Source organism: Periophthalmus magnuspinnatus, chromosome 1 (assembly GCF_009829125.3).
Source record: "Periophthalmus magnuspinnatus isolate fPerMag1 chromosome 1, fPerMag1.2.pri, whole genome shotgun sequence".
NCBI classification, from domain to species: Eukaryota; Metazoa; Chordata; class Actinopteri; order Gobiiformes; family Gobiidae; genus Periophthalmus; species Periophthalmus magnuspinnatus.
Window position 1 is genome coordinate 5,661,406 of NC_047126.1, and position 14,586 is coordinate 5,675,991.

The following is a 14,586-nucleotide window of genomic DNA, read 5'->3' on the forward strand; positions in this document are numbered from 1 at the left end:
CATGTGATACATTTACTTTTACTTGATTTTTTTTTTTGCTCCAGTATTTGTACTTTTACTGAAGTAACAAAATGGAGTATTTCTTCCACCACTTGCAGTACATGTGTTGAATATTAAGTTAGTAACAAATAACCTGATCATTTTAGTGAGCTTATCAACATTCATTATTGACATTTTGATTTGATAATGTCACGGTCTGTGGAGTCCAGATAACGATTATAAAAATAAGTTTACGGTTATTTTAATAGCTGGGTAACTACTCGCAGTTTCTCCGATTTATTACCGCAGCCGTATTGTTTTTAGCGTGAAAGATAATGAAGCGTAACCCTGGTCTACGTCTGGAAGCGTCTCTGTGCGTCCACCTGTCTGACCGACCCACGGATCCAGACGGACAGCTTCGACCTTTCACTCTTGACCTTCCAGCTCTTGACCCCGACTTTAGCTCCATGACCCAGAGCATGCTAATCGGCTAGAAGCTAATACATTCCTGAAATTCCTCTGAAGACATAATTTCATGCTGTTTTACTGTTGGCTTCCACAAATCCCTTTTCACAATAATTAATACAGCCTAACGGGATTAACTTTCCAGATTAACATTTACGAGCGTGATGCAGCTAATTAAACAACATTATTATGGGAAGTGGACATGCTTTGCTACACTCGAGGGAAAATCTATTTGGTTTTGATTGATGATGACGTGGGAGGGACACCAGAATAAGAACGAGAATTCATCAGAAAATATGGCTTTTTAGAATAGAGCTTCAAGAATGTAGTTTTGTTCCTGATCTGAAAGTTGGCGGCTTGAATCCTGCTCTCGACGTAAACATTATTGGTTCAGCGGTTAGATCCATTCCAGTTCTCAAAGGCGGATGCTGCCGCTGTGTCCTTGGGCAACGCACTTAACCCACCTCGCCCCCAGTCTCTGCGCACACCAGTGTTCGACTGCGACTGCGTATGAGCGAGCGATTCGACTGCCTTAAAGGTGGAAACGCGCGATATAAAAACGTGACTATTTACCATTTTACGCAAAGTAACCATCAGAAAAACCAATTTGTCAACAGCCCCTAAAAGCAGGTTCACGCACACAAAATAAACATTGTAATCCGGCCTGTAAATGTTCCCCGTCTGTCCACTCACTCTTCACCTAACCCACAAAATCTCTACAATTCTGGGATCAATGCTTATGATCCGTCTAAAGCCTGTACAAACATGAGTCAGATGAAATGGACTTTACCTTTCACTGTTTTACGCTCATATACACAACCACGCTCACCCACACACCTCCCAGCGCCTGCTCCGAATCAAACAGACTGTATCCTGATACTGTTTTCATAAGGACGGAGGGGGTCTGGAAAACAGCCATGCTCCTTTAACCGCTGGAACTCCAAATCCAAATAAATATGATGAAAGTGCTCCCTACACACTCGCTTCCACCTAACATCTGCTTGTGTCGTGTAGGATCTGCCAATGGTTCATAAGAGAGGAGTTGACAGGTTGACAGTGCTATGTGCTTTGCTAACCTCGCGACGGCTAGTTACACGGCTAACTCGTTCCGTGCCAAGTTTGCGGACAGACGGTTTATTCAGTAGGGACCGTCCCGTGTGACATGCAGTAGGTCGAGTTAACGCAAGTCGCTTCAAATGTACGTGTATAACTAACATGCACTTTACTTACAATAAAACAGATATAAAGTCAGGAACTGATGATGGAATTTTTTTAACATTTTTATTAGGTGAAGAGTAGACTTGACCTCAAAGATACACTGTGTAATTTCCGCTTGTGATATGAAGATGTTATTGCTCTGCCTGAAATGTCCCACCTATTTTTAAAGGTCCCATATTAAGCAAAAATGACTCTTGTGAGTTTTAAGCCATGTTAAACATTGCTACTTCATCAAAAACATGCCTGGAGTTGTGTTTTGTTTCATTCACACCCTTTATTATTAGTCTGTCTCTCTCCAAAGTTCATCTCCAAAGTTCAAAATGCTCTGTTCCACCTTGTGATGTCATGAAGTGGTAGTTTTCAAGTTAACAGCTGCGTTCAGTGGAGATTGGTAATTCCAGGGCTGAAATGATCCAAATGATTCTAGTGAAGGTGTGTGGGCTTTAAAAACACAGTGGAGCACTTCCTGTATTATCACATGATGACATCACAAGGTGGAACAGAGTGTTTGAGAGAAGAAAACAGCCTAAATGTGCAGGTTTTGTGCTTTAAACATGTGTGAATGAAACAAAACACAACTCCAGGTCTGTTTGTGATGAGGAAACAACATTATAACAGATCAGAAAACAGAGTAATATGGGCCCTTTAATTTATCATTTAGAGACTTTTCTTTTTGTACTGTGAGCGAAATAGCCTCTCCACAGATATGACCTGTAACTTGACCTGATGGTGCCAGTTTAATGTCTCCATGAAGATAGATAGATTTTATGCCATAATGTGGAACATTCAAGGCAAAGCAATAATTTCTTCATGGACACAAGTTAACAAGTAAAAACCACAACCACAGAGTCTGCTGAAAACTGGAAAAATTATATATAGTTTTATGAGGAATGTTAATGCCATTAAAGTTGTGCTCTCTCCTACTGATGCTGCTTAAACTGGACCACGGCACCGATTAAAGACCCAGTAAACATACATTTGCACCTGATTAAAAGGCCTTCCTTTTGGGGGTAGAGTTCAACATCAATGGACCATCTCTTTCACGTAGAGGAAAAGAAAACATGCCACTTTGCCCTGTGTGTGATGGTGGACATGATAAGAGCACACATGTATGTACACAGAGCAGCGTGGTTCACACACTGGTGATTGGCAGGTTGGCTTAGTCGAGAGCTCTTGAGGAAGTTCAGGAGGCCTCTGTAAACCTTTCTCATCACCGCGACCACCTGAGACACACAGCCAGAGAGGGAAAATAAATCCAACTTTTAGCCCAACTAGGAAATTGACTTCTTAGGGACTTAGGAGTGGATTTAGTTCCTCGCTTTGCCGCCAAGACAGCTGATTCGATTTCATCTTTAGTTAAATCGTTTGTTGGAAGTTCCACAAAGCGTTTCCCTTTTTTTCTTTCTCTATTTTTACTCAGCCGTGTCCTCCTCTTCACCCAAATGGTCTTTGTTGGTGGACTTCCCTAAGATTTAACCCTTGACCTCTGAACCAGGAAGTGGCATTCATTAAAACAGACTCCAACTGAGCAATGTGCATTTGTGTATTGCTGTGTGTGTTTTCGTTTGAAGAGGCCGGAGGTACTGAAGCCACACATACAGGAACTGTGGGACTATATCACGCTGTTAGGTTGAGAGCCATCAGAGCTCAGTCTGACAGAGTTCAACACGAAACTGACAGCTGTCAGAGGTGACCAGCGAAAGTGGGAAAACAGACACACAACTAACTACTCACACGTGCTCCTGGCCGGGTGAGTCCTGCTGGTGCTACGGGAAAAAGTGTCCAGTCAATCGTTTAATACCAGATCAACCACATCAACAGTCATTCAGTTAAACTCCAAAACCACAGTTTAAAAACACTGGCAGCGAGAAGTGAAACAGCTTCAACTCAAAGCCTAGTCCAGGATTACTTTCTGAAACCTACTGGCAGAAGTTACTGTATTAAAGTGGAGAGCCACTCTAGAGAAAACATTCTCATCAATGTGATTGTGTCATCGTAACATTCTGAACAGTGACTGAACAAACTGCAGCTGACCCACAAATGGCTCATGAGGCTGTGATCCGCTCTCTGGACCTCGCCATAGTGTGTGTCAGGTCCTAATATAGTGTTTTGAATATAATGGTGCATATAGATGAAGTGAAAAGAACACTCCCTCTACATTTTGTTCCTTTTCCTCTCGCTGATGAGGGCATAGTTTTGGCTCTGAGTGCCCCATTGTGCGGGCGCCTCACCTCTGGTGGCCCGGGATGTGTGCATGACAAAGTCAGGTCTGCAGTGTGAAGAGCTTAGAGCTGCTTTTCTATGGAGCCTTTTCACAGTGAGAGGAGCTTTTGACGCCCTGCGTGTCTAAGACCTGGCCCTGAAAGAGCAGCTCTCCATTCTCCACATGCCCCCTGCCCCTCCCTCCTGTTCTCACACTGGACACACACGCTCTCACCTACTGTCCAGCCCAAAGCACAGAGACCATTGTGGCACAACCTCTGCAACAACATTCCTCTAAATCCTCCAAGTGGGGCTCCCCTCACTGTTTAGCCCGAGAAAAAGGGCTACGGGTCAGTGTTGGCAGAGCACTAAACTAATCATCTTGTTCAAATCCTTAATCCTATTAAGAATAAGCTGCGGAGACTGAAACAACAGGCACAAATATTAAATTAATTTACGTGAATGGAGACAAAGACGAGGTAGTTCCATGATAAAAACAGGTCCTTCATATAATTTAGGGAGCCAAGGGATCAAGTGGGCCCAAAAGATCACAGTTGTGAGATAATTAGGAGAAAAAACCCAAAGAAAAGGAGTAAAAGTGGAGGAATGAGCGGGGAGCAGAATGGCTTTTCAAGACAATGGATTACAGAGCCCCTAAGCAGTCCTCCACGTGGGAATATGTGTTTTACATCTTAAACGGAACATAGAAAAGCTGTCTGCTGCTCTGTGAGTATTTTATTGTAAAGACTAAACAGACTCGGAGAGCGTCCCACACAGCAGCCTCCTCTACGCTAATACTGACTGTGCTTGTGAATGACACCTCTGCAATGTCTCATTGTCTCTTTCATCTATTCATGGTCACGCCTCGCACACATACTTTAAATGCCAGGTGAGGCTGTTGCCATGGATACGGACCCTGGGTGGACACCTCTGTGGACATGATGGAGAGGAGGTCCCAGGGGTGTGTGACAGTGTAGCAATCATTCAGAGAGGTGGCTCGTAAACACCCACCCGTGTGCCCAGTTTACCCAACGATTTCCAACTTTAGCGGCTTGTCCAAAAGTGAAACTATAAATCAGGGGGAAAATTTCTCGTGTTTGCAAAGTTACTTCTTAGCGGAGTTGCCAAAAATATCGAAAATCAGATACGAACTGATACAAAAACTAGTGACGAAACTAGACATTGAGCAGGTATATAAGGCCACATCGTAATATAAAAGAAAGAACGATTTTTATTACTGTTTTTAATATCATCAGAATCAGTATCGAGTATTGAGTGTGTTCCTTCGAGCTTGAAATTCGACATCGCTACTTCTTCGTATGTGGTTTCTTTATATTCTCCACAAATTGTATTATACTGAGAGAGTCAAGAACATGTTTGGTGGTGGTACAACTTTCTGCCTACTGCCTCTCTAATATAAATAGCTCTATTCAGCTCTCATTGTCTTGTTGCGAGCGCAGAAACAAAACCTCTGTACGCCGCTCGCCAAACACGCAACACTAGCAAGCCGTCGCCGCGGAGACAACATATTCTAATCACGTCTATCCGAAGCGATCCAACGTAAAAACACATCGAAAAACACAGCTGCACGTTAAGGGCCAGGCTGATTGCAGTGGTCTCTAGCCTATAGCAACAGATTGGTCAGCGAACTGGGACCATGACTTCATCACAAAATGTTTACACGGGTAATTATAGACGAGTGATGAATGGGCTGCACACACACACACACACACACACACACACATACATGGATGGGAGCAGACAGTAATGCAGTAATTACATATGAGCAGAGCAGAGGAGCACTTAACAGCAGGACATGGCTTTACTCAAAACATGTGAAAGTGATACTTAGATTTACAGACACATTCGGCATTGACAAAGCCGTGCACCTGTGCCTCTCTGAGTTATGTTTGGACTCCTCCAGGTTACACGCTGTACAAAGTTGTTATTTTGAGAAGGAACACTTAGCCTGACTGTTTTGGCACAATTAATCATAGTGTAATCTTATACCGTTCAAGTGCTTAAAACGTTGCCTTTTTGGGCTGTGTAAATCTCCTCTGGACAGAAGTGCTTTAAGTGTTATAATTGTTTTGCTGTTTTCTTTTTCTTCTTCTGGGGAACAACAGCCATTCGAGCAACATTTAGCTTTAGGCGTTAGACTGTATAAAGAAACGGACTAAGTGTGTGTCAATGATTTGTCTGTTATTAATGCTCATATCTTGATTTATGGACAAAATAGTGAAATAAAAGTTAAAAAAAGCAGATTAATGCGAACATTTAAAAACCAAAATAACGAGCCTGACAGCAGCAGCTACGGAGAGTTTTCAATAGAAAGTGAATTGGAGCCAGAATCCATGGAGCCAGAAGCACGCCCATGCTCATTTCCTTTTATATTGTATTGGAAAGCGGTGGCTAGCAGGTTAGCTATGTCCATTTATATAAACAGTCTATGCTTTAGGCCAGGGGCGTCAAACACATTTTCACCGAGGGCCACATCAGCAAAATGGTCTCTCTCAAAGGGCCACATGTAAAATAAATGCAACTACTTTTTTTTAACTTGTTCATTAACTGTTTCTGTATTGATTTCTTATTCAAGTTACAAATATTACATATACATTTCCATAGATGTAAAAAAAATATCACTGTATAACTGTATCTCCTGATAAAATGACATTTGAAGACAGTTAAACCTTTTAATTTATCTTGTTGTGGACCACATAAAATGACATGGGGGGCCACATTTAGCTCGGGGACCTTGCGTTTGACACATGTGCTTTAGGTCGTGTTCTCAGCAAATAGTAGTAGGACTGATGGAGACACGAGCCACTGCAGAGTCACCTAATATAGCCACGCCTGCTGACAAAGATGTTATACTCAAAGAACTAACTGCAGAAAAGTGGTTAGCGCTTTTCCCTCACGTCAAGACACACTCGGATTTGCATAGGAATCTTGTATTGTTTTTGTGTAGCGTTTGCATGTTTTTTGATATTGCAGTTTCAACCAAAAAGACTAAAATAAAGGCTTATCCTGCAGGTAGATACACAGAAGAAAAGAAACACACTGAGAAAGGGCTAACTACTAACTACTACTGTACAAACCACACCTGCTCCAGCTAAGCACTCTTTTCATTTTCAACCACAACCACAGCTTCTTAACTTCCTCCTGCGTCATTCACAAAAAATTTGAGATGCTTTATTCATTTTCAATTGCCCAGAGTTGCCTGGTTGAGTTTTGGCACAGGGCCCATGCGGCAAACTCACCCACTACATCTGCATCCTATATTTAGCACGCTGTAATCAAACTTTAGGATGTACCTTCTTCCACTTCTCCCTCTCTCTCCGTCTCCTTCTCTCTCTCCTCTTTTTATTTCCTGCCCCGTTACACTGCGGCCCTGTGCCCTCCTCTGTGTAATGAGTCTAATCCATCAGGCAGACAGTATTAATCGTATTCCGTTCTCCGACTGCTCTCTGCTGTCTTTGTCTCTATACGAGTCAATAACCCCCAGCTACACCTGCATACAGGGTCTATGACAGATATAGGCCCGTGCGTATGTGTGCGAGCGCGTGTAGTCGTTTGAGTGTGTTCCTCCCGCTCAGCATTACAAGAGAAACCTCGTCGGCCTGGGAGGACCGTCCAAAACACACAGCTCGGGTAGACACCACAGCTAAAATGACCACTGAGCTGGACAAAATGCCAGACCACTCGCGAGCCACAAGTGACATCATTTCCACTTCCTGTTAGCCTAGCGTTACACTACAATAATAAATAGAACACAAAGATGGGAATTTGCATGTGTCTAGTCAGTGGCAGCTCGAACACTCCCACCTCTTTGACCTGCTGTAAACTCCATGACCCAGTAACGCAATTCATGACATGTCTTTTTTACTTCAGGCAAAAAACTTGAGACCTAAACGTAGAGTAGGGTATTCGATCATCAACAGACGTGCAACAGAGTACAACAACGATGAATATCATGTTTTGGTTTTTTTTTGCATTATCTCAACAACAATGTGCTAAAATGTGTCTGTAAATGTGTTGATTTAAGTTCATGTATCAGATAAAACGTGTATGGACCAAAACGTTATCACTTGTTCAGATGACTTTGCAAAAACTGATTAAAATCTAATTACTACTCGGATTACTTTATTTCAAAAGTAATTAGGTCGCTGATTACTAAAAGTGACCTTGATAAAGTTGTATGTTTCCTGTGTGTTGAAACCAACTTGAATTCTTCACACACTCCTCCATAAACCAATATTTTTTTATGTTTTTGTTCCGATCTGATCTGCGTCTGACACCAGAACATGACATACTGTGGTCTTGTTAATCTTTTTTATTGTTTTACGGCACATTTCTATGGATTACGCACATTTCTGGCTGGGAAAATGTTTTTAAAAGTTACTATGGCCAGTAACTGTAATCTAATCTACACAGTTTTCAATTGTAAGTACCGTTAGTTACTGTGTTACTAAAAAGTTATCTGATTACTTTGTGACTAGGCCCAACACTGACATTACATTTATTATACCCATGTCTAATCGAATCCACTAAACCAGGCACGTCCAAGGGCTAAATGCGGCCCTCAGACGAATCTTTCTTGGCCCTCAATCCTCCAGGTGAATTAGCCCATATTACCTTAAACAGTACTTTTTACTGTACATTTCTAAAAATCTACTTTAACAAGGCCATATCAAATATTTAATCTATACCATTGAGGATGTGAGCATGAATAAAAGTCTAGTGGTTCAGTCTAACTTGTAATAATAACACAGATTTGAAGTAGTCGCTGTATTTGTGACCAATCTATGGCCCTCAATCGGCCCTCAACTTTGTGTTTTTATATGTGGCCCTTAATGAGAAAAGTCTGGACACCCCTGCAATAAACGTTTCTTTTTCATTTTGAACAGTCTTAAGTATAGACGATATATTGTAATTTCGTTTATCTCCAAAACAACGATTGCTTTATATATTTGGAAATACCGTATCTCCAGCCTCGACGGCAAACACAAGCACGCCATATGTTTATTACGCATCCACTCAGAAAGTTCCATCTTTTCAACGCAAACACCCAAATAACAAACAAAACCGACAGCATTAGCGAATATGTAAATGTAACTGACATTAGCTCCGAGCAAACACACACAGCAGCCTCACTTAGAAAACAAACAGTGTCATTTATAACCCAACAAAGCAATTTGATCTGACTTTTTCTTCAATTTTCCCCCGTCCACATGTTTTACCCATCAGCCCTCAGCCGCTCTCTTATAGCTCAATCATTGCGTCACCCATCAATCACCTCTCGTCAGATTCACGCTCGTGACCGGAGACAATGAGAAAAAGATGTAAGTGCGGCAAAAATATGAAAGAAACTCATCCAGGAGGTGCCTCTATTAGACGCCGATAAATTCCTCCCATTAAACTCTAATAGGCCATCTGCTGCTCGGGCTTTCTTGATGCACAGACTAAACAAGCAGCCATGACACAGACATCAACAACAAGATGTGGTCATTAATAATTCAGCTTTTGAAAAACGGAGGTCGTTCATTTCTTTTGACAATGTTGTTTGTTGTGAGTGACGGCTGGAGCTTCAGATCTGTGCGGTTGGGAGGAATCGGGGTTATGTTGTATGTCAGTGGATGATGGCTTCCTCACCCTGGTGTCATTACTCACAGTTTACAAACCGTGACAACACTGACAAAGATCGTCGCGCACTTTCCACCCTCTCTCACATACACACACGCACAAAACTTTCTTCTGTGTTAAAAAAAAATGTCTGCGGGCGGTTTTGGTTTTCCCTGCCCATGTTTACCCAGCAGTTCGGAGTGACAAGCGGGAGTGGCTATCTCCGAGATGCTCAAAAAGACGTTAAAACAACTGTAATCTAATCGTGTGGAACCAATCGGGTTTGTTAACGTCAAATGCATTGTAAAAACTTTCTTACGGCGTAGACGGTGAAATCTGATGGGATTTAATTTATGCACAACTCAAGTCTGGACGTATCCGAGAAGGAACTTATATGAACTGCGCTGTAGCATCATCTCAATGCATCACGTGGTTCTTTACAGCATAGTTTTTGTCATAAAATAGTCGAAAAAAGGTTTGTACAGACGGTCAATATATTTGCATAGGACAAAAGTGTTTCTAAATATAAGACTTTTCAAATTCAACCCATATTATGCAGTTGTACGACGCTTTAAGTCATTTAGCCGCTTAAATGGGCTGTGGTATCTTAGCAACTGACTAATTATCTTAAAGGTTTAAACTGATTCTTCTTGACAGCAGTAGAAAGCAGAATGCATGGGGTGTTAGCTGGACTTTTGACTTATAAAGTTGCTGTACTACTGTTTTTGCACCAGCCTACTGACATTTTAGTTGTATACGCGTTCCAAACTTCACACTTTTGCGTTTTTTTTTGTATTGCAGCGGATTAAATGCACGTCTTTACGCTGTTGTAACTAGCGTGCAGTTTACTATAACCCCAACAGGAAAAACTGTGGTGTAAATTGGTACAGCTGAATAAGGCAGCATTGGATCTGATTTCTCCCTCCAGGCCACATTTGAGAGAGTGTGTGTGCGTTATGTGTGTGCGTTATGTGCGTGCGTCTGTGTGTGCGTGTGTGTGTGTGTGAGGGCTGCGCGGTACACTGCAGTGACAGTCTGTTTCCTCCCCTGAGGCCTCTCACTTGAACTCGTGGAGAATGAAGCTCTTGTCAATCGTCTCCTCGGGCTTGTTTAAGGAAGTATCCCTCTGTAACCACGGGGAACGGAGGAGCCGGGACAGAGGTTACGCTACAGCAGATGATCCCTAAAGGGGTGTGATTTATATTTTGATTTGGTCAGATGTCCTGGTCAGATGTTCGTAATGCAACGCTTAGGTTTGGGACTAAGACAAAGATAAGGAATCGCCCGGAGATGAAAAAAGTGATGGGATTATACACCCTCTTAGCCTTAAACATTGTTCCATATGCAAACGCTTTTCATATATTTAAAAGCAAGTCAGCGTTAATGCTAATCTCGGGTTTCAGCTCCATTTTGCATGTGATATTTTGAAGACTTTCCGTATTAAAAATATATAATGATATTGTTTTAAATTGTTACTATTGGAGCAGTGCCTACTGTTATCACAAAAATAAACTTCAAACTTTATTATTTTACTACGGAAAATACTCGATTCTCAATAACAAAACCACAAAATAGTTTAATATTTCTATGTGGTCTTGATGTAAGCCTTGATATTGACCTGTGATAACTTCAAAATTTAATGTGCAATGTGAAAAAAAAATAAATAAATAAAAAATAAAACTACGAACCCTCGATTTCTGTGACTCCAAATCTATTCAAAATGGCCGCCCCCTCGCCCTCCACCCGTCTGTTTGCCAGCTCTCCGGGCAATTGCGAGTAAGACGAAATATTCCTCTTCAAATAGTGTCTTTTCTGTCAGTGTTGTCTTTCTTTGCTTTCACCGCTGCAGAGACCGGGGTCACACACACTTGTCACTGTGAACCAGCTGTCCCACACCATCTGTCCCCCGTCCACTCCACTCTCTCACACCTAGACTCCAAGCCCGGGCGTATGGCGTTCCACTCACGGCCAACCACCCGCAGATTGAAAACCATTTATATTTATCGGACTGTGTCAAAATAAACATTTGAAAGTGAACAGGAACACAGCAAACTTTCACAAAACTAAAGATCTATTGCTTTAGTGAATACGAGAGGTCCGGCCTGATCCGCTCCACTTGTACCATGTTATGCCGAGTTGTTTGGGGACTTTTGTGTGTTTGCATTATCTAAATACCATATGTGTTGAAGTGAGTGAAAAGTGCTGTGTGCCAGGGTAATGTTCTGCATTCCTGTGAGCAGCGAGCTGGAAACACTGGCCATGAAAGCAAACAGTCGGCCACTGTGTGTCCTGGAGCGTGGCCAAAGACTCATACATGCAATAATATATATGTATACAAGAGCAGAATATCCTTTACATCACAGGGGCTGGCGGGATGTGAAGCCATTCATCAGCACGCTTTATTATGACAAATGGAACGGGCAGATTGAATTGTGCCGTGTTCGTATTTGCAAGTTGTGAATGAGTTTTGCCAGCGAAAAACTTGGCTTTAACTTTGAACAGCTCAAGGTAAATCGTGAGTCGGTCAATAGTCACATTTTTATATAGCGTCTTTCCACCTTTAAGAGCTTTACGACAACGAAACACTCAACCATTCACACACACATTCAGACACCGGTGTACGCACACACTGGGGGTGGGTTGAGTGTCTTGCCCAAGGACACAACGGGAGCATTCGTCTGTGAAAGCTGGAATCGCACCTCAACCAATGATGTTTATGTCGAGATAAAGATTTGAATCACAAAAACTCTACTAACTGTTGGAAGTGTTCGTCCATTTGTCGTTTTTCATTTTTACGTCTGAAGTTAAAAAAAAAACAAAGGAAAAAAAAAATAAAAAATTACGTTTCCCAAGATTAAAAATTTATTTAAACCACATCACCAAATAAATAAAAAGTATAATAAAAGGTAAACTATAAGTAATAACATTAAAACTAATCAAATATGTCTCAAAATATAGGCCTGTACAGGGATTTGCATATGTCCGCAACAACTTACAGTCTATTTAAAGCAGCACTGTGTAACTTTCTGGAGTGAGCACATTACCTGCATGATGGCATGGAAATAAAAAGTTAAAACCATACTTCGGGACATTCTGAATTTAGATATATTTTATGTCGTTTTGTGGAATATTATAGCCAAAAGAACAACCACTCCAGCCCAAATAAGAGTCAGGTTTGTGGAGCCGCTCATAGTTTTTCAAAATACTCCAAAAAAAAAAAAAAAAAGCTTTTGTTTTAGTCTATTTTTTGTCTAAAAAGTTATGCAGAGGGACTTTTTAATACAGACAGATGAATTTAGATGCGCTAATTAAGACTTCCAGTAGACGATCTAAGACGAAATCCTTTCAAATTATCCTTTCAAATTGAACTGTGAGTTGTTTACAAAATCCCACATAAATGACCCGGCAGACAAAACCACAAATTGTTGTTTTAGTGTGAGGAAGAGCAGCAGTGCATTGTGGGATTACAGTGAGTACAGTGTGGTGTGGGTGCTTCATGTCTATCGTCACCGGGATTAAGCTCCGGATTTATTACAGCCTCATTACATCAGGCCCGGCTTCTTCCATTACACCCTTTCTCAACATATAGACAGTGGCGGAAAAAGTACTTTATCTCAGTACTTAAGTAAAAGTACAGATACTGGAGCAAAGAAATACTCAAGTAAAAGTAAAAGTATAGTAAAAATGCACTTTAAGAGTAAAAAGTCAAAGTATTTCTCGCTTATTTTGAGGTCTTATAAGGCTTTAAATGTATTGATTTTGACACAGATTGTTTTTTTTTTACCTGTTTTTATTTGTACATTATGAACTTGATAAAAAAATAAACCTCCTAGCCTTTTCAGCGGGTCTCAAACAATAATAAAAAAACACTTTTAATAGCTCAAAGATGTCGCAGAGAAGCAAGAACAGATACCTGCTCTCAAATGTACTCAAGTAAAAGTAAAAAGTATCCATTTAAGTAAAGTACAGATACCTAAAACACGCACTTAAATACATTACTTTACTACTTGTACTTTGTTATGTTCCACCATAGTGTACAGAAGTGATGCATTTGATCACAACCGCCACGCCGATCTCCTTTGGGCGAAAACAGGAACATGCGAGAGTCTGCTAATGTTAAATGCTAGTTTGCTAAAGCTAATCAGTTTATATGTATGCTTTGGAATGCTTGTCTTTCCATGTCTCTACGCCACAGCTGTTAGGTGCATTACCAACTAATATGACACTCCTAGCATAGCCGCGAACACCCTCCCCGATAATCTAATTCAGCAGCAGTAGCGCCTCTATTGGGGATCGGCCGCTCACGTCACGGCACGCTACTTTTCTATGCGGAACTGTCAGAACTGGCCCCGAACTGGTTGTGTATTCGGGACATAAATGGACATAAGTGTGGATATTTCAGGTCTGTATTTCTGTCCGACAGCTCATGTTGTGCTGTGGTTGGCAAATGGAACAGTGGCATCATCGCAGCGGCTGAACTCGGAGCCCGGTCGTGTCCAGTGGAAATCTAATGTGCCGGAATTTGGGGATCAAGAAGGATAGACATTCTTGGATTATTGCTACTGTACTTTGGAAATAGAATCAACTCGGCGTAATAAAATCAACTTGAATGTGTGAAGTAGCGGCTAATAGTGTTTTCATTTGATTAGTGAAATTTCCATGCACGGCAGAGAGGTGCTTGTGGCTCTAAGTGAGGTTTGGAGAGACATATTTGAAACGCTTTCTATGTGAAACGGAGAAGTGTATGCATGCTCGGTTGGCTTTTATCGTCTCGTAGCTGTACCGTTCTTAACTTAAGTTCCTCAGCTCTCCGTCTGTTGATGCTGCTTTATATAAAACGTGTTAAACGCATTCACTCTCACTTCTCTCTTGCATGCCTCCTCCTATAGTGCTACCAGCCCTCCTCTACCTCTTCATCTCTCAGTGGTTTCCTTCCTGATCTTTGTATTATTCCAACTCTCTCCCACCCTTCCTCTTCCCTCAGTTCCTCCCCTTTCACTGTCTTGGGGGATAGAGTCATATATTTTACATGGAGCAGAGCAGTAAAATGCCAGCCAGTACAGCCCACAGCAAACAGTTCAGCCCGTCTGTTATTACGCT

The 14,586-nt window shown here is 41.5% G+C and overlaps 1 protein-coding gene across 5 annotated transcripts in view; it reads right to left on the reverse strand.

Moving 5' to 3' along the window:
• Positions 1-14,586, reverse strand: part of slit2 (slit homolog 2 (Drosophila)) — a 98,519-nt gene that overhangs the window by 37,304 nt on the left and 46,629 nt on the right. The window lies entirely within an intron of this gene.